The sequence below is a fragment of the Salvelinus alpinus genome, chromosome 4, assembly GCF_045679555.1.
Source record: "Salvelinus alpinus chromosome 4, SLU_Salpinus.1, whole genome shotgun sequence".
NCBI lineage: Eukaryota > Metazoa > Chordata > Actinopteri > Salmoniformes > Salmonidae > Salvelinus > Salvelinus alpinus.
The window spans coordinates 95,935,042-95,962,464 of NC_092089.1; the positions used below are offsets into that span (position 1 = coordinate 95,935,042).

General features: G+C 43.5%; 1 protein-coding gene across 2 annotated transcripts in view; it reads left to right on the forward strand.

Moving 5' to 3' along the window:
• frmpd3 (FERM and PDZ domain containing 3) overlaps nucleotides 1-27,423 on the forward strand; it is a 274,057-nt gene that overhangs the window by 104,327 nt on the left and 142,307 nt on the right. Inside the window, exons 1-2 of one of the 2 annotated variants that reach the window (XM_071399535.1) lie at nucleotides 598-703; nucleotides 9,399-9,518. The gene's annotated coding sequence lies outside the window, so the exon portion shown is untranslated. Of the gene's footprint in view, nucleotides 1-597; nucleotides 704-9,398; nucleotides 9,519-27,423 lie in introns of those variants that run through there. The other variant, XM_071399534.1, reaches the window with a different exon arrangement.

A 27,423-nucleotide genomic window follows, 5' to 3' on the forward strand; every position in this document is an offset into this window, starting at 1 on the left:
AACAAATGTGCCTGGGGCTGGACCAGTGGAGCTGTTTCACTGAATGTGGATTCCAGACACAAACCATTAAGTATGCGAGTAGCCTACCGAGACAGTGTTAGTTTAAAACTCCAGACCAGGGGTCTCCAACCTTTTCTAGCATGAGAACTACTTAAACAAAACATTAAACATGCTACGAAAAAAATTCTAGTTTTCAAATGGGCACATTCTTCTCGTATCCTCTCCCTGCAACTCTTCCCTGGTTCCTTGCTGTACAGGAGAAAGTAGTGCACATAACAGTTAATAAACAACTTCAAGGGCGCTCCTAAAAAGTCTGCAATTTACCCAGCAAACTATGTTAGATATTTTCCCAAATTATGTTTTTTCAGTTTTTCCTAGTTTTATATATTTTTGGGTTTTTCATTCTCAAAATTATAATTGTTCATAGAGAGAGAAAAAATGGATGTTCTGAGTCCATGTCAATACTTAAATCACATCAGGTCTCGAAGAAAACTAACAAATTTAGATTTTTGAGTGTAGTTCCCCTTTCATTACGTATCTGGCCCTTTAATGGGGCATATAGCTAGTGAGGAATGTGCCGTTTCATGCTAATGTGCTGGTCTAGCGATGGTGCTGTACTGCCGCTGCTCATTTCATGGCAATGTTTGCAAATAACAAATAACAGATACAAAGGATATACTTACTTATGATATACTTCTGCCAGGTAAGCCTATTTCTCTTTTCATTGAGAAGGTTTTGGGGAAAGTATTTCTATAAAGCCACAAGATTTTTATCACATCAACTAACTACGCACGGAGTGACAGACAAACGCACACACCACACAAACGGACGGGCAATATTGCTGGATATAAATTGGCAGATATTGTGTTTGGTTTGACTTTTTAAGGCAGTAGCCAGGGTGTCATAATGTCAACGTTGATTAGATAGTAGCTGGGAGCTTGCGGTGTCTGATACTTGTGAGAATTAAATATGACAGTTTGTGGTGGAAAACATGAACAATTGCATGTACATTCAGAACTGCCAGCTACTGGTATTGACCTGTTGGAGACCCCTGCTCCAGACTATTCATATTCATTGCGGATGGTGAGAAACTGCTCATGTTTGTCTAATGACTCATTATTTATAACTGCACCTGTTCTGAGACTTGTCATGATATTACCATAGTAACACCACAGGGATGAATCAGGTAGGAGGAGTGTTTTGATATATATCTACTATGTATATATTCTGCTCTGACCTCTATGTTAAAAAGCTAATTAATTGATCCTGGATCCTATGCCAACTATTGTTCTTTAGTCACTGACCATTCGGAAAGTATTCAGACCCCTTGACTTTTTACAAGTTTTGTTATGTTATCGCCTTATTCGAAAATGTATTAAATAGTTTTTTCCCCCTCATCAATCTACACAAAATACCCCAAAACAGTTTTTTAGAAATGTTTGCTAAATTATTAAAAATATAAAACTGAAATATCACATTTACATAAGTATTCAGACCCTTTACTCAGTACTTTGTTGAAGCACCTTCGGCAGCGATTACAGCATTGAGTCTTCTTGGGTTTGACGCTACAAGCTTGGCACACCTGTATTTGGGGAGTTTCTCCCATTCTTCTCTGAAGATCCTCTCAAGCTCTGTCAGGTTGGACTGGGTGTCTTGCTGCACAGCTATTTTCAGGTCTCTACAAAAATGTTAGATCGGGCTCAAGTCCGGGCTCTGGTTGGGCCACTCAAGAACATTCAGAGACTTGTCCTGTAGCAACCCCTGCGTTGTCTTGGCTGTGTGCTTAGGGTCGTTGTGCTGTTGGAAGGTGAACCTTCACCCCAGTCTGAGGTCATGAGCGCTCTGGAGCAGGTTTTCATCAAGGATCTCTCTGTACTTTGCTCCGTTCATCTTTCCCTCGATCCTGACTAGTCTTCCAGTCCCTGCCGCTGAAAAACATCCCCACAACTTGATACTGTCACCACCATGCTTCATCATAGGAATGGTGCCAGGTTTCCTCCGGGCGTGATGCTTGGCATTCAGGTCAAAGAGTTAAATATTGGCTTCATCAGACCAGAGAATCTTGTTTTTCATGATCTGAGAGTCCTTTAGGTGCCTTTTGGCAAACTCCAAGCTGGCTGTCATGTGTCTTTTACTGAGGAGTGGCTTCTGTCTGGCCACTCTACCATAAAGGCCTGATTGGTGGACTGCTGCAGAGATGGTTGTCCTTCTGGAATGTTCTCCATTCTCCACAGAGGAACTCTAGAGCTCTGTCAGAGTGACCATCAGGTTTTTGGTCACCTCCCTGACCAAGGCCCTTCTCACCCGATTGCTTAGTTCGGCCAGCTCTAGGAAGAGTCTTGGTGGTTCCAAACTTCTTCCATTTAAGAATGATGGAGGCCACTGTGTTCTGGAGACCTTCAATGCTGCAGAAATGTTTTGGTACCCTTCCCCAGATCTGTGCCTCGACACAATCCTGTCTCGGAGCTCTACGGACAATTCCTTTGACCTCATGGCTTGGTTTTTGCTCTGACAGGCAATGTCTACTGTGGGACCTTATATAGACAGGTGTGTGCCTTTCCAAATCATGTCCAATCAACTGAATTTACCATAGGTTGACTCCAATCAAGTTGTAGAAACATCTCAAGGATGATCAATGGAAACAGGATGCACCTGAGCTCAATTTCGAGTTGCATAACAAAGGGTCTGTATACTTATGTAAATAAGGTATTTCTGTTCTTTATTTTTAGTACATTTGCAAACATTTCTAAAAACCTGTTTTCACTTTGTCATTATGGGCTATTCTATGTAGATTGCTGAGGGATTAAAAAAAACAATCTATTTTAGATCCATAAGGCTGTAACTTAAAAATAATTGGAAAAAGTCAAGGGGTCTGAGTACTTTCCGAAAGGCACTGTACACTACATGACCAAAAGTATGTGGACACCTGCTCGTCAAATATCTCATTCCAAAATCATGGGCATTAATATGGAATTGGTCCCCACTTTTGCTGCTGCAACAGCCTCCACTCTTCTGGGAAGGTTTTCTACTAGATGTTGGACATTGCTGCAGTGACTTGCTTAAATTCAACCACGTTCCAGAGTCCAATGGCGACGAGCTTTACACCACTCTAGTCGACGCATGGTGATCTATGGCCTACCATGGAAACCCATTTCATGAAGCTCCTGACGAACAGTTCTTGTGCTGACATTGCTTCTAGAGGCAGTTTGGAACTCGGTAGTAATATATACCGTTTAGCAGATGCTTTTATCCAAAGCAACTTAGTCATGCGCGCATACATTAGATGGAATGAGAGGGATGAAGAGAGGGAGAGCTGGAAGGAGAGGGATGAAGAGAGGGAGAGCTGGAAGGAGAGGGATGAAGAGAGGGAGAGCTGGAAGGAGAGGGATGAAGAGAGGGAGAGCTGGAAGGAGAGGGATGAAGAGAGGGAGAGCTGGAAGGAGAGGGATGAAGAGGGAGAGCTGGATGGAGAGGGATGAAGAGAGGGAGAGATGGAAGGAGAGGGATGAGGGGAGGGATGAAGAGAGGGAGAGATGGAAGGGGAGGATGAAGAGAGGGAGAGATGGAAGGAGAGGGATGAAGCGAGGGAGAGCTGGAAGGAGAGGGATGAAGAGAGGGAGAGATGGAAGAAGAGGGATGAAGAGGGAGAGATGGATGGAGAGGGATGAAGAGAGGGAGAGATGGAAGGAGAGGGATGAAGAGAGGGAGAGATGGAAGGGGAGGGATGAAGAGGGAGAGATGGATAGATGAGACAACAGGAATGTAGCTAGGGGATGTCTTGCAGACATTCAATAGCATTAGTAATAATGAATACATGGCCCTGGGTGATATGAATTGATTTTCTCTCTGTGTGGCTGGAGACCTGCATACAGAGACTCACAGAAATAATGATTTTAACCTGTGTACAGGACTGTCTCTGCATTCACCATCAATGATACTCACAGAGAGAGATAGAGAGAGAGACAAGCAGACAGAGACAGTGACAGAGGCAGAGACAGTGATAAAAGCATAGACAGATACAGAGAAAGATACAGATAGATAGAGACAGACAGAGAGAGAAATACACAGACAGATAGAGACAGAAACAGAGACAGAGACAAATAGAGACAGACAGAGACATACAGACAGATACATAGACAGACAGAGACAGATAGACAGAGACTGAGACAGACAGAAACAGAGACAAAGTTAAAGTCAGAGACAGATAGTCAGAGACAGAGATCGTGAAAGAGACAGGTACAGAGACAGACAAAGACAGACATAGAGACAGGTATATAGACAGAGACAGATAGAGACATGCACAGCGAGAGTTAGAGACAGTCAGAGACAGGCAAAGGCAGTCAGAGAAAGTCACAAAGACAGACAGAGACAGTCAGAGACAGATATACGTAGACAGAGACTGAAATAGACAGAGACACAGATAGAGACAGATAGAGACAGATAGAGACAGATAGAGACAGATAGAGACAGAGACATAGAGAGACAGAGACAGACAGAGAGTCCACATCAGGTAACTGATAGAGACAGAGTCAGATAGACAGACAGAAAGGCAGACAGACAGACAGTCAAAGTCAGAGACTGTTTCAACGGTATCTTCTACCCTTTTAGCTGTCAAACCATTAAAAGCTTTATTCATGTTCTACTCTTTCATTGATTAAAAGCTTTATTCATGTTATACTCTTTCCATTGATTTATTGGCAACTCAGAACAGTTGAAAGAAGTCCAACATATATAGCCTAATCTGTATGGATGGAGTTTCTCATGTACTATACTGAACAAAAATATCAACGTAACACGCTACAATTTTACTGAGTTACAGTTCATATAAGGATATCAGTCAAAGGAAATTAATTCATAAGGCCCTAATCTATTGGTTTCACATGATTGGGCAGGGGCGCAGCCATGAGTGGGCCTGGGACAGCATAGGCCCACCCACTTAGGAGACTGGCCCACTCATTGGGGAGCAAGGCCCAGCCAATCAAAATACAATTTTCCCAGAAAAGGGCTTTATTACAGACAGAAATACTCCTCAATTTCATCAGCTGTCCGGGTGGCTGGTCTCAGATGATCCCGCAGGTGAAAACGCCGGATGTGGAGGTCCTGGGTTGGCGTGGTTACACGGGTCTGCGCTTGTGACGCTGGTTGGATGTACTGCCAAATTCTCTAAACGTTCTACAACGTTGGAGGTGGCTTATGGTAGAGAAATTAACATGAAATTATCTGGCAACAGCTCTGGTGGACATTCCTGCAATCAGCATGCCAATTGCACGCTCCCTCTAAACTTGAGAAATCTGTGGCATTGTGTTATGTGACAAAACTGCACATTTTAGAGTAGCTTCTTGATATGCCACACCTGTCAGGTGGATGGATTATATTGGCAAAGAAGAAATGCTCACTAACAGGCATGTAAACACATTTGTGCACAAAATTAGAGTGAAATACGCTTTTTGGAAAATTTCTGGGATCTTTCATTTCAACTCATGAAACACTTTACAGGTTGTGTTTATATTTTTGTTCAGTATAATTGCTCATGAACATTACTAATGTGAAGTATGTATCTGGGGACCACTAGATTACGGCCTAGTTTTTCATCCCGTCTGATCGACTAGGAGGATTCTAATAATGTAACCACCACAGAGATAATACGTCTATAGAGTAGAGTGATCAGAGGAGCCAGAGCTGCACTAGACCCCTGGGTGGAAGAGAGAGAGAGGAGAAGAGAGAAGAAGAAGAGAGAAGAGAGAGAAGAGAGAGAAGAGAGAGAAGAGAGAGAAGAGAGAAGAGAGAAGAGAGAGAACACTAATGATAGGTTTTTAGCCATCACCTCTGGGAACCTGATTGTGCCTCATTTGCCAGAAATTAACACAACTTGTGCTTTTATGCCACTAATTTCCAGAGCTGTGTTTCTACAGTTGGCATGTTGGTGAGAATACTCCAGAGTCTGCCGTCACTTCACAGAGGAGGAGCGATTGTTATGTTTGAGTTCGCAGAGTTCCTCTCTTTCACTCTCTCTCTCTCTCTCTCTCTGAGTTCCTCTCTTCCTCTCCGCATGGCCTCTGTGTGTTCGTGCCTTCTCACAATTTCTCTCTTACTTTCTCTCCCCCCCCTCTCTCTCGCCCCCTCTCTGTCTCTATTTCTCTCTCTGTCCCCCGCCCCCCTTCTCTACCTCTCTGTCTAGTTCCTCTGATTGGTGCTTCCGGCATAACAGCTTTGAAAAAGGAAAATATCTCATTTCTTCGATTATCAAATTCATGTGAATATTAAAGATCCATTAAGATTGTTTTTAACTAAATGAGACGATCTCGTTTGTGTGAATTATTATTATCATTATTAACATGGTCTAAATATCATGTTGATCTGCTGTATAATACACACAGAATCCCACTTGTGGTCTCCATGACAGCCTGAAATAACTGGAACAAATGGAATCTTCTTCCAACTTCCATGTTCAATGTTTCATGTTCCACCTTCAATGTTCCATGATGACACTAAGTAGTGTTGAGAATGATATGACAAGGTTGATTCCAAATGGATTCTAAAGTGCTTACACTTATCACCCTGACTTCACGATGTTCCCTGTCTCCTCTCCTGTCTCCTCTCCTGTCTCCTCTCCGTTCTCCTCTCTTGTTCTCCTCTCTTGTTCTCCTCTCTTGTTCTCCTCTCTTGTTCTCCTCTCCGTTCTCCTATCTTGTTCTCCTCTCCTGTTCTCCTCTCCTGTTCTCCTCTCCTGTTCTCCTCTCCTGGTCTCCTCTCCTGGTCTCCTCGTCTGTCTCCTCGTCTGTCTCCTCGTCTGTCTCCTCTACTGGTCTCCTCGTCTGTCTCCTCGCCTGTCTCCTCTCCCGTTGTCCTCTCCCGTTGTCCTCTCCTGTTGTCCTCTCCTGTCTCCTCTCCTGGTCTCCTCGTCTGTCTCCTCGTCTGTCTCCTCTACTGGTCTCCTCTCCTGTTCTCCTCTCCTGTTCTCCTCTCCTGCCTCCTCTCTTGTTCTTCTCTCTTGTTCTTCTCTCCTGGTCTCCTCTCCTGTTGTCCTCTCCTGTTGTCCTCTCCTGCCTCCTCTACTGGTCTCCTCTCCTGGTCTCCTCTCCTGTCACCTGTCCAGTCCACTCTCACATTACAGGGCATCATACTGGTCAGATCCTGCTTCTATCCGACTTGGAACTACTCCAGGTTAGGATACATCTGTACGGTTTACAATAGTATTTTAGTCCAGAGTTTCAGATTTTCTGATCATTCTGATTTCAATGTGATACTGTATCTCTGCCAGGCCTGCAGCTGCTTGATTGTTGAGTGGTTATCAGATGAGGGATTATCCATGGTGCTGAACAGGCTGGGGGTTATCCATGGTGCTGAACAGGCTGGGGGTTATCCATGGTGCTGAACAGGCTGGGGGTTATCCATGGTGCTGAACAGGCTGGGGGTTATCCATGGTGCTGAACAGGCTGGGAGTTATCCATGGTGCTGAACAGGCTGGGGGTTATGCATGGTCCTAACAGGCTGAGGGTTATCCATGGTCCTAACAGGCTGAGGGTTATCCATGGTTCTGAACAGATTACAGTGGGATATCTGTCCATTGTGCTGAACAAAGTACACTTGGAGATTTGTCCATGGTGCTGAACAGATTAGAGTTGGAGAGGTATGTGGCAGGGTCTACAGTCAATAAAAGGACTATAAAAGGAAATCCAGCCCCGTCGCGGACCAGGATGTCTTGCTCCCAGACAGACTAAACAACTTATTTTCTCGCTTTAAGGACAACACAGTGCCACTGACACGGCCCACTACCAAAACCTGCGGGCTCTCCTTCACTGCAGCCGACGTGAGCAAAACATTTTAACGTGTCAACCCTCGCAAGGCTGCAGGCCCAGACGGCATCCCCAGCCGCGCCCTCAGAGCATGCGCAGACCAGCTGGCTGGTGTGTTTACGGACATATTCAATCAATCCTTATCCCAGTCTGCTGTCCCCACATGCTTCAAGAGGGCCACCATTGTTCCTGTTCCCAAGAAAGCTAAGGTAACTGAATAGATTAGAGTTGGAGATCTGTCCATGGGGCTGAATAGAGTACAGTTGGGGTACTGTCAATAGGGCTGAATAGAGTACAGTTGGGGAACTGTCCATAGAGCTGAATAGAGTACAGTTGGGGAACTGTCAATAGGGCTGAATAGAGTACAGTTGGGGAACTGTCCATAGAGCTGAATAGAGTACAGTTGGGGAACTGTCCATAGAGCTGAATAGAGTACAGTTGGGGTACTGTCAATAGGGCTGAATAGAGTACAGTTGGGGAACTGTCCATAGAGCTGAATAGAGTACAGTTGGGGAACTGTCCATAGGGCTGAATAGAGTACAGTTGGAGATCTGTCCATGGGGCTGAATAGAGTACAGTTGGAGATCTGTCCATAGGGCTGAATAGAGTACAGTTGGGGAACTGTCCATAGAGCTGAATAGAGTACAGTTGGGGAACTGTCCATAGAGCTGAATAGAGTACAGTTGGAGATCTGTCCATAGGGCTGAATAGAGTACAGTTGGAGAACTGTCCATAGGGCTGAATAGAGTACAGTTGGGGAACTGTCCATAGGGCTGAATAGAGTACAGTTGGAGATCTGTCCATAGGGCTGAATAGAGTACAGTTGGGGAACTGTCCATAGAGCTGAATAGAGTACAGTTGGAGATCTGTCCATAGGGCTGAATAGAGTACAGTTGGAGAACTGTCCATAGGGCTGAATAGAGTACAGTTGGGGAACTGTCCATGGGGCTGAATAGAGTACAGTTGGGGAACTGTCCATAGGGCTGAATAGAGTACAGTTGGAGATCTGTCCATAGGGCTGAATAGAGTACAGTTGGGGAACTGTCCTAGGGCTGAATAGAGTACAGTTGGGGAACTGTCCATGGGGCTGAATAGAGTACAGTTGGAGAACTGTCCATAGGGCTGAATAGAGTACAGTTGGGGAACTGTCCATGGGGCTGAATAGAGTACAGTTGGGGAACTGTCCATGGGGCTGAATAGAGTACAGTTGGGGAACTGTCCATAGGGCTGAATAGAGTACAGTTGGGGAACTGTCCATGGGGCTGAATAGAGTACAGTTGGGGAACTGTCCATGGGGCTGAATAGAGTACAGTTGGGGAACTGTCCATAGGGCTGAATAGAGTACAGTTGGGGAACTGTCCATAGAGCTGAATATTTTGAGGATGCTGCAGCAGTCACAGTCTTGGGTTACTGTCCATGGGGCTGAGTATGTTATGTGCTGAAACGGTAGTGGCTAGCCATGAGTTGCTGTCCATGGATCTGAACAGCTGCTGCTGTCTTGTTATGGCCATTATAGGCCTACTGATCGCTGCTGTCCAGGATGGTGGTTCTGTACATGCATGACTGACACATCTCTTCCTCTTCCTCTGTGTCTCCCTACAGTGGCCCAAACCACCTGTCTGGAAGTGTGTGTTTCTGTGTGAGAGTGTGTGAGCGTGTGTGTGTGATCGCTGTCTCAGAGAAACCTACTCTGCAATACATAATCTACACTGAACAAAAACCGTGAGTACACATTACCTACAGTACACTATTCACAATAAGTATCTACAGTTATCTATTCACCATCATTATCTACTGTTATCTATTCACCATCATTATCTACAGTACTCTATTCACCATCATTATCTACTGTAATCTATTCACCATCATTATCTACAGTAATCTATTCACCATCATTATCTACAGTACTCTATTCACCATCATTATCTACAGTACTCTATTCACCATTATCTACAGTAATCTATTCACCATCATTATCTACTGTAATCTATTCACCATCATTATCTACAGTACTCTATTCACCATCATTATCTACAGTACTCTATTCACCATCATTATCTACAGTACTCTATTCACCATCATTATCTACTGTAATCTATTCACCATCATTATCTACTGTAATCTATTCACCATCATTATCTACAGTACTCTATTCACCATCATTATCTACAGTACTCTATTCACCATCATTATCTACTGTAATCTATTCACCATCATTACCTACTGTAATCTATTCACCATCATTTAGCTTTTCAGAGGGAGCGATTGCTGTGTTGTATAGGGTTGTCACAACACCAGTATTGCAAAACTAGTAAGTAAGGAATATCTGGTAATGGTAGTATGGCAATAGAGGTATGTTGACAATCCTACTGTAGTATGATCCAGATTACAAACTGATTCTCAGAGAGTCCCTGGTTTGTCTTTGGAAATAATCAAACTCAGCTGTCCACTCTGTGATGAAACTATATTTCTGGGCTTCGCCTGAGTGATGAAAGATTATTTACCAGGATAACAAGGCTAGTGGCAATGCCCCAAACATTTTTGAGACACCTATACCCCAGGTAGGACAAAACCCAACCATGGTTCTTTACATCTCTAATGTCTCCCATTTATTAAATGGATGGTTGTGAAAAAATATTTGACTGCAAAAATGGTTAAATTGATATATGTGACAATTTAAACTAAAAAAGTGCAAAGTAATGCCTGGCTAGAGGGTGGATGGGCCGCAAAAGCTCATGTAACCCAATAATGCAAGCTCTGATATTGCTAGATCAGCATAAGGATATCTTATTAACCATCTAGGAAATATAGACCTGTTAACAGAGAAATACAATAGGCAGAAATATCAACTATGAATATTTATGATGAATATATGCTTTACTTTTTGGTAGCTGATTACTAGACAACTTTCCAAGTCAAGTTCTCTCTCTCATTCAGCTCTAAGGAAAACAAGTGGGCTCAGACATCGGAAATAGATGTTTGTGTAAGGTTGATTCAACGTCTTTGAGCTAACCAGGGGCCGGTTTCCCGACAGCGATGGAAAATAGGCTTACGAGTGTTTTAACCATGCATCTTTCCTACAACAGCCGATGATGTAACATGCATCTTTCCTACAACAGCCGATGATGTAACATGCATCTTTCCTACAACAGCCGATGATGTAACATGCATCTTTCCTACAACAGCCGATGATGTAACATGCATCTTTCCTACAACAGCCGATGATGTAACATGCATCTTTCCTACAACAGCCGATGATGTAACATGCATCTTTCCTACAACAGCCGATGATGTAACATGCATCTTTCCCACAACAGCCGATGATGTAACATGCATCTTTCCTACAACAGCCGATGATGTAACATGCATCTTTCCTACAACAGCCGATGATGTAACATGCATCTTTCCTACAACAGCCGATGATGTAACATGCATCTTTCCCACAACAGCCGATGATGTAACATGCATCTTTCCTACAACAGCCGATGATGTAACATGCATCTTTCCTACAACAGCCGATGATGTAACATGCATCTTTCCTACAACAGCCGATGATGTAACATGCATCTTTCCCACAACAGCCGATGATGTAACATGCATCTTTCCTACAACAGCCGATGATGTAACATGCATCTTTCCCACAACAGCCGATGATGTAACATGCATCTTTCCCACAACAGCCGATGATGTAACATGCATCTTTCCTACAACAGCCGATGATGTAACATGCATCTTTCCCACAACAGCCGATGATGTAACATGCATCTTTCCTACAACAGCCGATGATGTAACATGCATCTTTCCCACAACAGCCGATGATGTAACATGCATCTTTCCTACAACAGCCGATGATGTAACATGCATCTTTCCTACAACAGCCGATGATGTAACATGCCACTTTCCTACAACAGCCGATGATGTAACATGCATCTTTCCCACAACAGCCGATGATGTAACATGCATCTTTCCTACAACAGCCGATGATGTAACATGCATCTTTCCCACAACAGCCGATGATGTAACATGCATCTTTCCCACAACAGCCGATGATGTAACATGCATCTTTCCTACAACAGCCGATGATGTAACATGCATCTTTCCTACAACAGCCGATGATGTAACATGCATCTTTCCTACAACAGCCGATGATGTAACATGCATCTTTCCCACAACAGCCGATGATGTAACATGCATCTTTCCTACAACAGCCGATGATGTAACATGCATCTTTCCTACAACAGCCGATGATGTAACATGCATCTTTCCTACAACAGCCGATGATGTAACATGCATCTTTCCCACAACAGCCGATGATGTAACATGCATCTTTCCCACAACAGCCGATGATGTAACATGCATCTTTCCTACAACAGCCGATGATGTAACATGCATCTTTCCCACAACAGCCGATGATGTAACATGCATCTTTCCTACAACAGCCGATGATGTAACATGCATCTTTCCTACAACAGCCGATGATGTAACATGCATCTTTCCCACAACAGCCGATGATGTAACATGCATCTTTCCTACAACAGCCGATGATGTAACATGCATCTTTCCTACAACAGCCGATGATGTAACATGCATCTTTCCTACAACAGCCGATGATGTAACATGCATCTTTCCTACAACAGCCGATGATGTAACATGCATCTTTCCTACAACAGCCGATGATGTAACATGCATCTTTCCTACAACAGCCGATGATGTAACATGCATCTTTCCTACAACAGCCGATGATGTAACATGCATCTTTCCCACAACAGCCGATGATGTAACATGCATCTTTCCTACAACAGCCGATGATGTAACATGCATCTTTCCTACAACAGCCGATGATGTAACATGCATCTTTCCTACAACAGCCGATGATGTAACATGCATCTTTCCTACAACAGCCGATGATGTAACATGCATCTTTCCTACAACAGCCGATGATGTAACATGCATTTTGCAAAAGTCCACGCATAGAGAGCAGTCGCTAAGTACGTCGTTGGAGCATGTGTTGATACTTATAGGATCAAAAGGAAGGCAACGCTGCTCTCAGATCAGCTTTTTCAATTCACATCTTACCTTAACATTAGAATGATTTCTCAATACTGACGACGGATCAGCTCCTAGAGAGATATTACCACCTACTGCTGCAAATCTTGAGGCGGCTTATTCTAATGATTACCCAATAAAAATGCACTAAATCCTAGATTTTGTACACCATTGCACATATGTTAGGCTACACATCATGAAATATATTCAGACAAATGACACACAGGAGCCTACAAGTAGCAAAATAGAAGTCAATTTATTGAACATGAAATGCAATATGATTGAATAGGCCTGTAACCTATTGTATTTATACTTTAATGCGATCATCTCGGATTTCCTTTGAAGCATATTTTTAAACATCACGTGTTTGTATCAATTGCAAAGACTATCAGGAATCAAGGTGAGACCCAAGTGCAGACTGTGTGAAGTAACAATGTTTATTTTAACAATAGGGGCAGGCAAACGACAAGTCAACGCAGGCAGGGGTCGATAATCCAGAGTAGAGGTCAAGGTACAGGATGGCAGGCAGGCGGGCTCAGGGTCAGGGACAGGCAGAGTGTTTAGGCGGGCGGGTACAGGGTCAGGACAAGCAAGTGTCAAAAAACAGGAGGATGAGAAGAAGAGAGACTGGGGAAAAACAGGAGCTGAGACAAAACGATGGTTGACTAGAACAAACAAGACGAACTGGCACAGACAGACAGAAAACACCGGTATAAATACCCAGAGAATAAGTAGGGAAGATGGGCGACACCTGGAGGGGGTGGAGACAAGCACAAGGACAGGTGAAACAGATCAGGGCGTGACAAAGACATTGGCAACTTTGTATATGTAATCAACTTTGTTCTGAAGTTATCGGCGGTCACAGAGATAGGGATAAACCATGGATTCTACAGTATGTTTAGCAGAGATCTTCTGTGTATAAAGTGGTGCGGGAGGGCTAAATAGCATCTAACGAGTAACGACGCACTTAGCTGTTCCACGAGAGGCCTGATGCAAGTGTTAGATTACGAGCGTGTCAAGTGCAACGTTAATAACGAGGGTTTTGGGAAACATCTCAGAGAGTGCCTCCTGAGTGGCGCAGCGGCCTAAGGCACTCCATCGCAGTGCTAAAGGTGTCACTATAGACCCGGGTTTGATCCCGGGCTGTATCACAACCGACCGTGATCGGGAGTCCCATACTGTGGCGTACAACTGGCCCAGCGTTGTTAGGGGAGGGTTGGCCGGGGGGGCTTTACAAGTAGGCCGTCATTGTAAATAAGACTTTGTTCTTAACTTACTTGCCTAGTTAAATAAAGATTAAATAAAAAATGAACGATGCTACTACGAAGGTTCTAACAATGAACTTAGACTTAAGATGCTTTTGGAAAACCGGGCCCAGGACATGAGTGTGTCCAAACAATGTGAGGAGACAAAATAGCTAATAGTGGATGTAGTTCTGGGACCTGACCAGAAGCCAGTAGTGGATATAGTTCTGGGACCTGACCAGTAGCCAGTAGTGGATATAGTTCTGGGACCTGACCAGAAGCCAGTAGTGGAAGTAGTTCTGGGGCCTGACCAGTAGCCAGTAGTGGATGTAGTTCTGGGACCTGACCAGTAGCCAGTAGTGGATGTAGTTCTGGGACCTGACCAGTAGCCAGTAGTGGATGTAGTTCTGGGACCTGACCAGTAGCCAGTAATGGATGTAGTTCTGGGACCTGACCAGTAGCCAGTGGTAGATGTAGTTCTGGGACCTGACCAGAAGCCAGTGGTGGATGTAGTTCTGGGACCTGACCAGTAGTGGATGTAGTTCTGGGGCCTGACCAGTAGCCAGTGGTGGATGTAGTTCTGGGGCCTGACCAGTAGCCAGTGGTGGATGTAGTTCTGGGGCCTGACCAGTAGCCAGTGGTGGATGTAGTTCTGGGGCCTGACCAGTAGCCAGTGGTGGATGTAGTTCTGGGGCCTGACCAGTAGCCAGTGGTGGATGTAGTTCTGGGGCCTGACCAGTAGCCAGTGGTGGATGTAGTTCTGGGGCCTGACCAGTAGCCAGTGGTGGATGTAGTTCTGGGACGTGACCAGTAGCCAGTAGTGGATGTAGTGCTGGGACCTGACGAGTAGCCAGTGGTGGATGTAGTTCTGGGACCTGACCAGTAGCCAGTGGTGGATGTAGTTCTGGGACCTGACCAGTAGCCAGTGGTGGATGTAGTTCTGGGACCTGACCAGTAGCCAGTGGTGGATGTAGTTCTGGGACCTGACCAGAAGCCAGTGGTGGATGTAGTTCTGGGACCTGACCAGTAGCCAGTGGTGGATGTAGTTCTGGGGCCTGACCAGTAGCCAGTGGTGGATGTAGTTCTGGGACCTGACCAGTAGCCAGTGGTGGATGTAGTTCTGGGACCTGACCAGTAGCCAGTGGTGGATGTAGTTCTGGGACCTGACCAGAAGCCAGTGGTGGATGTAGTTATGGGGCCTGACCAGAAGCCAGTGGTGGATGTAGTTCTTGGAACTGACCAGTAGCCAGTAGTGGATGTAGTTCTGGGACCTGACCAGTAGCCAGTGGTGGATGTAGTTCTGGGACCTGACCAGAAGCCAGTGGTGGATGTAGTTCTGGGACCTGACCAGTAGCCAGTAGTGGATGTAGTTCTGGGACCTGACCAGTAGCCAGTGGTGGATGTAGTTCTGGGACCTGACCAGTAGCCAGTAGTGGATGTAGTTCTGGGACCTGACCAGAAGCCAGTGGTGGATGTAGTTCTCAGGCCTGACCAGTAGCCAGTAGTGGATGTAGTTCTGGGACCTGACCAGTAGCCAGTGGTGGATGTAGTTCTGGGACCTGACCAGTAGCCAGTAGTGGATGTAGTTCTGGGACCTGACCAGAAGCCAGTGGTGGATGTAGTTCTCAGGCCTGACCAGTAGCCAGTAGTGGATGTAGTTCTGGGACCTGACCAGTAGCCAGTGGTGGATGTAGTTCTGGGACCTGACCAGTAGCCAGTAGTGGATGTAGTTCTGGGACCTGACCAGAAGCCAGTGGTGGATGTAGTTCTCAGGCCTGACCAGTAGCCAGTAGTGGATGTAGTTCTCGGGCCTGACCAGTAGACTGTAGTGGATGTAGTTTTCGGGCCTGACCAGCTTTCACAGCTAACTGGTCATTCTGGGGTAGTGGTTGTAGTTCTGGGGCCTGACCATGTTACACAGCTAACTGGTCATTCTGGGCAAGCTGCAGCGACAGGGCAGTATCCTTCCTGTATGACTGGCAGGGTAATCAGGGCTGTGTGGTGATCAGTTTCCATTTCCACAACAGTTGGGTGCAGGCAATCAGTAGACGCAGCTTGCATTCCAACGAGACCCATTGACTGGAATGTTATTTCAGGCTGACTGATGCTGTAGACACTCCAGTAGTGGAATGGCTGGTTGTCTGGTTGTGAAGGAGAGTCTGAACGTCTGTCACAGACAGACCTGCTCTTAGATCTATAAAACACCTAACTGACCCGTGGTTAGAGTTTTTAATGTTGAATGTGGCAAAAGGTCCTGCAGGTCACGTCCTACATATTCCTTTGGAAGGTAGGATATTTACTGTGGGTAGTTGGCTGTGATTTTGTCCTGGGGCAGGCTCAGAAGGAGATGAGGAGAGTGACAGAACCTATATTTTGTTTTTGTATTTATTATTGATCCCCATTAGTTCCTGCCAAGGCAGCAGCTACTCTTCCTGGGGTCCAGCAATATTAATGCAGTTTATACAATTTAAAAAACACTACAGATTTCACATCACACTGTGTGCCCTCAGACCCCTACTCCACCACATGTATACAATACAAAACCCATGTGTACCTGTGTGTATTTTTTTAACTAGGCATAATGGATGAAATCCCGTTATCGGGATCGATTTGACAACAGCCAGTGAAAGTGCAGGGCACCAAATTCAAACAACAGAAATCTCATAATTAAAATTCCTCAAACATACAAGTATTATACACCATTTTAAAGATACACTTGTTAATCCCACCACAGTGTCCGATTTCAAAAAGGCTTTATGACGAAAGCATACCATGCGATTATGTTAGGTTAGCACCTAGTCACAGAAAAACACAGCCATTTTTCCAGCCAAAGAGAGGAGTCACAAAAAGCAAAAATAGAGATAAAATGAATCACTAACCTTTGATGATCTTCATCAGATGACACTCATAGGACTTCATGTTACACAATACATGTATGTTTTGTTTGATAAAGTTCATATTTATATCCAAAAACCTAAGTTTACATTGGGGCGTTATGTTCAGTAATGTTTTGCTTCCAAAACATCCGGTGATTTTGCAGAGAGCCACATCAATTTACAGAAATACTCATCATAAATGTTGATATAAATACAAGTGTTATACATGGAATTAAAGATATACTTCTCCTTAATGCAACCGCTTTGTCAGATTTCAAAAAAGCTTTACGGAAAAAGCACACCATGCAATAATCTGAGTACAGCGCTCAGACACCAAAACAAGCCATACAGATACCCGCCATGTTGTGGAGTCAACAGAGGTCAGAAATAGCATTATAATATTCACTTACCTTTGATGATTTTCATCAGAATGCACTCCTAGGAATCCCAGTTCCACAATAAATGTTTGTTTTGTTCGATAAAGTCCATCATTTATGTCCAAATACCTCCTTTTTGTTCGCGCGTTTAGTTCAAAAATCCAAATTCATGAGGCGCAGGCACACTTAGTCCAGACGAAAAGTCAAAAAAGTTATATTACAGTTCGTAGAAACATGTCAAACAATGTATAGAATCAATCTTTAGGATGTTTTTAACATAAATCTTCAATAATGTTTCAACCAGACAATTCCTTTGTCTTTAGAAAGGAAAGGGAATGCAGCTAGCTCTCACGGGCGCACGCCTGACTGAGCTCATGGCATTCTTCCAGACACCTGACTCAAACAGCTCTTATTCTCTCCCCCTTCACAGTAGAAGCCTGAAACAAGGTTCTAAAGACTGTTGACATCTAGTGGAAGCCTTAGGAAGTGCAATCGGACCAAATTTCCACTGTATATTGGATAGGCAAAGACTTGAAAACCTACAAACCTCAGATTTCCCACTTCCTGGTTGGATTTTTTCTCAGGTTTTTGCCTGCCATATGAGTTCTGTTATACTCACAGACATCATCCAAACAGTTTTAGAAACTTAAGAGTGTTTTCTATCCAAAACTATCCAAATAATATGCATGTATTAGCTTCTGTGCCTGAGTAGCAGGCAGATTACTCTGGGAACCTTATTCATCCAAGCTACTCAATACTGCCCCTCATCCATCAGAAGTTAATAACAAATTCTTAATTACAATGACAGCCTAAGAACAGTGGGTTTACTGTCTTGTTCAGGGGCAGAGCGACAGATTTTTACTTTATCAGTTCAGGGATTCGATCTAGCCACCTTTTGGTTACTGTCCCAACGCTCTAATTACTAGCCTACCTGCCGCCCCGTGTCTGCGCCTATGTTTGTGTTGCTTCACAGACCACGTTGTTCCATAAGGTGTATTTTTACCTGCTTTTTAAATCTGATTCTACAGCTTGCATCAGTTACTTGTTGTGGAATAGAGTTCCATGTAGTCATGGCTCTATGTAGTACTGTGCACCTCCCATAGTCCGTTCTGGACTTGGGGACTGTAAAAAGACCTCTTATGGCATGTCTTGTGGGGTATGCATGGGTGTCCGAGCTGTGCGCCAGTAGTTCAGACAGACAGCTCGGTGCATTCAACATGCCAATACCTCTCATAAATACAAATAGTGATAAAGTCAATCTCTCCTTCAGTTTGAGCCAGGAGAGATTGACATACATATTATTAATATTAGCTCTTTGTGTACATCCAAGGAACTCTTTGTGTACATCCAAGGGCAAGCTGTGCTGCCCTGTTCTGAGCCAATTGCAATTTTCCTAAGTCCCTTTTTGTGGCACCTGACCACATGACTGAACAGTAGTCCAGGTGCGACAAAACTAGGGCCTAGGTAACCAAAAATAGGAACTGTGAGGCTGACCTAAGGTTAGCTATAGGTTACTTAGTGTAGGTCATACACTACAACTATGAAATGTTGGTTGTGAGGGATGTAGAACAGCTCCACACACATTTACATTTGAAGATGATCCCTGGGCTTTGATGGACAGTCAAAGGGTTGCTGAGGAATTGGAGCTGGTCAAGCATGGTAATCAGCCATGGCTAGTAGCAAAACATGTACTTATGAGGACAATGCATGCCAGCACTTTCCAGACGGCATTTTGACTGTTGAATGGCCTCCTGACATGTGGCAGTCCAGTTTCATGGTGTTTCTGTCTGTAATAACTGCCAGAGGGGAGGGAGATTCAGGATGGAATTGACATTGGAGAGGCACAGTAAGTTGAAAACCTGCCTTATGCGCTTGTCATCATGTGTGGTTGCGTCCTCCCGTCTCCAAGTCAACATGTACGTCCTCCCCTGTCTCCAAGTCAACATGTACGTCCTCCCCTGTCTCCAAGTCAACATGTACGTCCTCCCCTGTCTCCAAGTCAACATGTTCGTCCTCCCTGTCTCCAAGTCAACATGTATGTCCTCCCCTGTCTCCAAGTCAACATGTATGTCCTCCCCTGTCTCCAAGTCAACATGTACGTCCTCCCCTGTCTCCAAGTACGTCCTCCCCTGTCTCCAAGTCAACATGTACGTCCTCCCCTGTCTCCAAGTCAACATGTACGTTCTCCCCTGTCTCCAAGTCAACATGTACGTTCTCCCCTGTCTCCAAGTCAAAGTACGTCCTCCCCTGTCTCCAAGTACGTCCTCCCCTGTCTCCAAGTACGTCCTCCCCTGTCTCCAAGTCAACATGTACGTCCTCCCCTGTCTCCAAGTCAACATGTACGTCCTCCCCTGTCTCCAAGTCAACATGTACGTCCTCCCCTGTCTCCAAGTACGTCCTCCCCTGTCTCCAAGTACGTCCTCCCCTGTCTCCAAGTACGTCCTCCCCTGTCTCCAAGTACGTCCTCCCCTGTCTCCAAGTACGTCCTCCCCTGTCTCCAAGTACGTCCTCCCCTGTCTCCAAGTACGTCCTCCCCTGTCTCCAAGTACGTCCTCCCCTGTCTCCAAGTACGTCCTCCCCTGTCTCCAAGTCAACATGTATGTCCTCCCCTGTCTCCAAGTCAACATGTATGTCCTCCCCTGTCTCCAAGTCAACATGTACGTCCTCCCCTGTCTCCAAGTCAACATGTACGTCCTCCCCTGTCTCCAAGTCAACATGTACTGCAGCTGCAGGGCAGACAGCCAGGATGGTGGACATGACTGTCTGGAAAAAGCAATGTTCCAGCTCAACCTGAACAGAATAAGAGTGCACTGGAACATCCCAGTATGCATCACGAATGCAGTTAGCCAGCGAAAGGTCATGTTGGATTCAGGAAGTCGTATTGTACTAGCCATGAATAAAAGACCACTTCTAAATGATAAGGGGTAACTTAAAACACCAATCCTGGAGGCACAAGTTATACCACATTGGAGTCAAGTTGTAGAGCTATGGAGAGGGTGTCAGAGTCCAGGGTTCTCTTTCCTTTCATTGGAGCCTCCCAGTTGCCTCATCGATCCTGAAAGAATACTTGGTGTTGCCATGCCAACATAATTGCAAGAGTAGGGGCTGAACACATAACATCCACAGAGGAACCTTTGACTGAAAATAAGTATAGTTTTCAGTGTCTGAACCCACTTGTTTTCCTTAGATTCGATTAGATTCCAATAGCCACAACATCATAAAACATGTGTAACTGTATGTGTTGTTGACAGACAGGAACATACAGCACTGAATGAGAGGACATTTGACTTGGATACTTGTCTATTAATCAGCTACCAAAATAAAAAACTTACATTCATCATAAATATTCATGGTTGATATTTCAGCCTATTGCATCTCTGTGTTTACAGGTCGGTATTTCCTAGACGCTTTAATAACATGTCCTAATGTAATATATCCTAATGTTATATATCCTAATGATATATATCCTAATGTTATATATCCTAATGTTATATATCCTAATGATATACAGTGGGGAGAACAAGTATTTGATACACTGCCGATTTTGCAGGTTTTCCTACTTACAAAGCATGTAGAGGTCTGTAATTTTTATCATAGGTGCACTTCAACTGTGAGAGACGGAATCTAAAACAAAAATCCAGAAAATCACATTGTATGATTTTTAAATAATTAATTTGCATTTTATTGCATGACATAAGTATTTGATCACCTACCAACCAGTAAGAATTCCGGCTCTCACAGACCTGTTAGTTTTTCTTTAAGAAGCCCTCCTGTTCTCCACTCATTACCTGTATTAACTGCACCTGTTTGAACTCGTTACCTGTATAAAAGACATCTGTCCACACACAATCAAACAGATTCCAACCTCTCCACAATGGCCAAGACCAGAGAGCTGTGTAAGGACATCAGGGATAAAATTGTAGACCTGCACAAGGCTGGGATGGGCTACAGGACAATAGGCAAGCAGCTTGGTGAGAAGGAAACAACTGTTGGCGCAATTATTAGAAAATGGAAGAAGTTCAAGATGACGGTCAATCACCCTCGGTCTGGGGCTCCATGCAAGATTTCACCTCGTGGGGCATCAATGATCATGAGGAAGGTGAGGGATCAGCCCAGAACTACACGGCAGGACCTGGTCAATGACCTGAAGAGAGCTGGGACCACAGTCTCAAAGAAAACCATTAGTAACACACTACGCCGTCATGGATTAAAATCCTGCAGCGGACGCAAGGTCCCCCTGCTTAAGCCAGTGCATGTCCAGGCCTGTCTGAAGTTTGCCAATGACCATCTGGATGATCCAGAGGAGGAATGGGAGAAGGTCATGTGGTCTGATGAGACAAAAATAGAGCTTTTTGGTCTAACTCCACTCGCCGTGTTTGGAGGAAGAAGAAGTATGAGTACAACCCCAAGAACACCATCCCAACCGTGAAGCATGGAGGTGGAAACATCATTCTTTGGGGATGCTTTTCTGCAAAGGGGACAGGACGACTGCACCGTATTGAGGGGAGGATGGATGGGGCCATGTATCGCAAGATCTTGGCCAACAACCTCCTTCCCTCAGTAAGAGCATTGAAGATGGGTCGTGGCTGGGTCTTCCAGCATGACAACGACACGAAGCACACAGCCATGGCAACTAAGGAGTGGCTCCGTAAGAAGCATCTCAAGGTCCTGGAGTGGCCTAGCCAGTCTCCAGACCTGAACCCAATAGAAAATCTTTGGAGGGAGCTGAAAGTCCGTATTGCCCAGCGACAGCCCCGAAACCTGAAGGATCTGGAGAAGATCTGTAGGGAGGAGTGGGCCAAAATCCCTGCTGCAGTGTGTGCAAACCTAGTCAAGAACTACAGGAAACGTATGATCTCTGTAATTGCAAACAAAGGTTTCTGTACCAAATATTAAGTTCTGCTTTTCTGATGTATCAAATACTTATGTCATGCAATAAAATGCAAATTAATTACTTAAAAATCATACAATGTGATTTTCTGGATTTTTGTTTTAAATTCAGTCTCTCACAGTTGAAGTGTACCTATGATAAAAATTACAGACCTCTACATGCTTTGTAAGTAGGAAAACCTGCAAAATCGGCAGTGTATCAAATACTTGTTCTCCCCACTGTATATCCTAATGCCCCTCCAGCCAACCAACTTTGCAGTAAAATATATTTTTGCAACCATCCATTTCATAAATAGACATAAGATATATTATAGGATTGGCCACTAGCCTTTACAGTGCATCTCATTGTGTTGACAAGAACCGCATGATACATTGCCATGGCTGGAGTGTTGTCAGGCTGTGTGTGTGTACTTGTTTTCCTACATTATCAGGACCCCAATGTCCTCACATTTCAACTTAATGTCCTGACAAGGTAGGAAAACTAGAACTGTTGAAGAAAAATTCAGGTCTATTGAAAAATTCAGGACCTAAAAATGTTTCAGGTCCTGAATTTGTTAAAATGCTATTTTAAGCTTAGGGGTTTTGTCTAGGGTTTTGGGGCTAGGGTTAGGGTTAGGTTTAGGGTCAGGTTTAGGGTTAGGTTTAGGGTCAGGTTTAGGGTTAGGTTTAGGTTGGGGGTTAGATAAAATAGGATTTTTAATGGTAAAAATTCAGGTCCTAAATTTGTTCAAATGCTATTGTAAGCTTAAGGGTCAGGGTTTTGGTGTTAGGGTTAGGTTTAGGGTTAGGGTTAGGGGTTAGGGAAAATAGGATTTATAATGGTGAAAACATTTTACACTCCAAAAAGTCCAGGAATTTCCCAAAAACGCAGCTGTGTATGTTTCTACATCAGTTTCCACACGGTGTCTCCTGCTGCCTGATCAATCATTCTGCTGTAACAAGACTTTTATAATGAGTCACAACCAATTAAACAAATCGCTGTACATCTGTGTATGACTCTCACTCTCTCTCACACTCTGTCTTTCTGTCTCTTTAATCACTCTCTGTTTCTTTGTCTCTCTGGCTTTTTCTCTCTCACTCTGTCTCTTTCGCTCTGTCTTTCTTTCTGTCACTTTAATCTCTCTCTCTCTCTCTCTGTGTGTGTGTGTGTCTTTCTGACTCGCGCTCTCCTTCTTTCTAAACCCACAAATAAATTACTTACAACCAGAAATATTATTAAAAAGATACGGCAAACAAAGTTCAACATTTCCATTTTAGAATGCAATTTTTACAAAAATAACTATGCTGTCAACATTTTTTATTATTTATTGACCAGGGCTCACTTGAAAAAGAGATGTAAATCTCAATGTGACTTCTCTGGTTAAATAAAAATGAAATGAAACAATTGTAAGAGAAAGACTGTAACAATTTTCTGACTGGCGGTTGAAACTTCAGAGAAGTTGCCACTCATGTTTGATAGGGCCTCGTCTCTGGATGATTGACGGCCAGTGGAGACTCCTCAGAGGAGGAAGGGGAGGACCATCCTCCTCAGTGAATTTCATAAAAATAAAAAGTCTGAAACATGTCAAAAGTTATGCTTTTTAGATGAAACTATACTAAATATATTTATGTCACCAAATAATTGATTAATATGGCTGCAATCCCGGTAACGGGATCGATATGACAACAGCCAGTGAAAGTGCAGGGCGCCAAATTCAAACAACAGAAATCTCATAATTAAAAATTCTCAAACATATATCATCATATATCATTTTAAAGGTAATATTGTTGTTAATCCCACCAAAGTGTCTGATTTCAAATAGGATTTTCAGCGAAAGCACCACAAACGATTGTTAGGTCACCGCCAAATCACAGACAAACACAGATAGGAGTCACAAAAAGCACAAATAGAGATAAAAATCAATCACTAACCTTTGATGATCTTCATCAGATGACACTCATAGGACTTATGATACGGTTATGATATGGTTTGGCTTGGAAAGGTTGTTTCGCCTGGTCACAAACAGCTGATGTGCTGTGCATTAAAGTTCACAAATTAAGGGAAAAGTTGAGGGGAGGTGAGATTATTGATATGAGATGGAATACAACGTGGCTGCTATGAAAGTGAACTGTGTTTACGTGTGATCAGGGGCGTATTCATTCTGCCAATTCTGTTAAAAAAACGGAAGCAAACAGAACAAAACGGGGATAAACATATCTGAATTTGTCCAATATAAACTCTTGTTTGCAACTGTTGGACTAATGATTACACCCTACAGTATATCAGCTAGATGCAGGTAAGAGTGTGCAAGGCGGTATTGAATGTCACTGTCTGTCCATGTGTCGCTGTCTGTCACCTCAAATTTGTCTCTCGACCTGTGTTGTCAACTTTCATTCTGTAACGGCAGCCTTTCTCCTCTTCACGAGAAGAGAGGGTGTAACAGGGATCGGACCAACACGCAGCGTAGCCAGTGCTCAACATGTTTAATAAAACGATAAACAGTGAACACTTACAACGAATACAAAATAACAAATGTGGCAAACCGATACAGCCCTATCTGGTGCAGAGAAAACACAAAGAAAGGAAACAACCACCCACAAACCCCAACACAAAACAAGCCACCTATATATGATTCCCAATCAGAGAAAACACAAAACACCTGCCTCTGATTGAGAACCATATTAGGCCAAACATAGAAACAGACAAACTAGACACACAACATAGAATGACCACCCAGCTCACGTCCTGACCAACACTAAAACAAGCAAAACACACAAGAACTATGGTCAGAACGTGACACATTCATAGGATAGGATAGCAACCTCATGATGGTTATAGGGAAAATGTGAGTATCATGTAGTAGGCTAAACTTATCACTGTTATATTGAACTGGGTGAATGGAATATGAATGAAAGGCATCCAATATGCTGTAATAGAAATAAGGCCGTGCTCATAAAAAAATAAATCGTCCTCCCTCATCATAAACGCCACCGACCGCCACTGAATGACGCATATTCAATTACTTTGGCTGTCAACCAAGTTATACAGCCGACAGTAAACATCATGGTAGAAGCTGGAGATGTTAGACTGACTCACCCATAATGGCAGTGTTGTGGTGTGTATTGGGGGTCTAATAAGTCCCTGTTGTTTTTGCAGTTGAGTCTAATACTGTTGAGAAAGGGGCACAGACATGAGTCAAATGTTGTTGAGAAAGAGGTACAGACATGAGTCTAATACTGTTGAGAAAGAGGTACAGACATGAGTCTAATACTGTTGAGAAAGAGGTACAGACATGAGTCTAATACTGTTGAGAAAGAGGTAGAGACATGAGTCTAATACTGTTGAGAAAGAAGTAGACACATGAGTCTAATACTGTTGAGAAAGAGGCACAGACATGAGTCTAATACTGTTGAGAAAGAGGTACAGACATGAGTCTAATACTGTTGAGAAAGAGGTACAGACATGAGTCTAATACTGTTGAGAAAGAGGCACAGACATGAGTCTAATACTGTTGAGAAAGAGGTACAGACATGAGTCTAATACTGTTGAGAAAGAGGTACAGACATGAGTCTAATACTGTTGAGAAAGAGGTAGAGACATGAGTCTAATACTGTTGAGAAAGAGGTACAGACATGAGTCTAATACTGTTGAGAAAGAGGCACAGACATGAGTCTAATACTGTTGAGAAAGAGGTAGAGACATGAGTCTAATACTGTTGAGAAAGAGGTAGAGACATGAGTCTAATACTGTTGAGAAAGAGGTACAGATTGAGTCTAATACTGTTGAGAAAGAGGTACAGACATGAGTCTAATACTGTTGAGAAAGAGGTACAGACATGAGTCTAATACTGTTGAGAAAGAGGTAGAGACATGAGTCTAATACTGTTGAGAAAGAGGTAGAGACATGAGTCTAATACTGTTGAGAAAGAGGTAGAGACATGAGTCTAATACTGTTGAGAAAGAGCTACAGACATGAGTCTAATACCGTTGAGAAAGGGGCACAGACATGAGTCTAATACTGTTGAGAAAGAGGTAGAGACATGAGTCTAATACTGTTGAGAACGAGGTACAGACATGAGTCTAATACCGTTGAGAACGAGGTACAGACATGAGTCTAATACTGTTGAAAAAGAGGTACAGACATGAGTCTAATACTGTTGAGAAAGAGGTAGAGACATGAGTCTAATACTGTTGAGAAAGAGGTACAGACATGAGTCTAATACCGTTGAGAAAGAGGTAGAGACATGAGTCTAATACTGTTGAGAAAGAGGTAGAGACATGAGTCTAATACTGTTGAGAAAGAGGTAGAGACATGAGTCTAATACTGTTGAGAAGGAGGTAGAGACATGAGTCTAATACTGTTGAGAAAGAGGTAGAGACATGAGTCTAATACTGTTGAGAAAGAGGTAGAGACATGAGTCTAATACTGTTGAGAAAGAGGTAGAGACATGAGTCTAATACTGTTGAGAAAGAGGTAGAGACATGAGTCTAATACTGTTGAGAAAGAGGTAGAGACATGAGTCTAATACTGTTGAGAAAGAGGTAGAGACATGAGTCTAATACTGTTGAGAAAGAGGCACAGACATGAGTCTAATACTGTTGAGAAATAGGTAGAGACATGAGTCTAATACTGTTGAGAAAGAGGCACAGACATGAGTCTAATACTGTTGAGAAAGAGGTAGAGACTTGAGTCTAATACTGTTGAGAAAGAGGTAGAGACATGAGTCTAATACTGTTGAGAAAGAGGTACAGACATGAGTCTAATACTGTTGAGAAAGAGGTAGAGACATGAGTCTAATACTGTTGAGAAAGAGGTAGAGACATGAGTCTAATACTGTTGAGAAAGAGGTACAGACATGAGTCTAATACTGTTGAGAAAGAGGTACAGACATGAGTCTAATGCTGTTGAGAAAGAGGTAGAGACATGAGTCTAATACTGTTGAGAAAGAGGTACAGACATGAGTCTAATACTGTTGAGAAAGAGGTACAGACATGAGTCTAATACTGTTGAGAAAGAGGTAGAGAAATGAGTCTAATACTGTTGAGAAAGAGGTAGAGACATGAGTCTAATACTGTTGAGAAAGAGGTACAGACATGAGTCTCTTTCTAAACTTTGGGTCTGTTAAAAAAGTGCAATAAATGTTTGATTGGTGCATGTCGTCATTTCTGTTTTCCTGTAGACTTCCTCATCTATTTCAATGTATTATTTATGCTT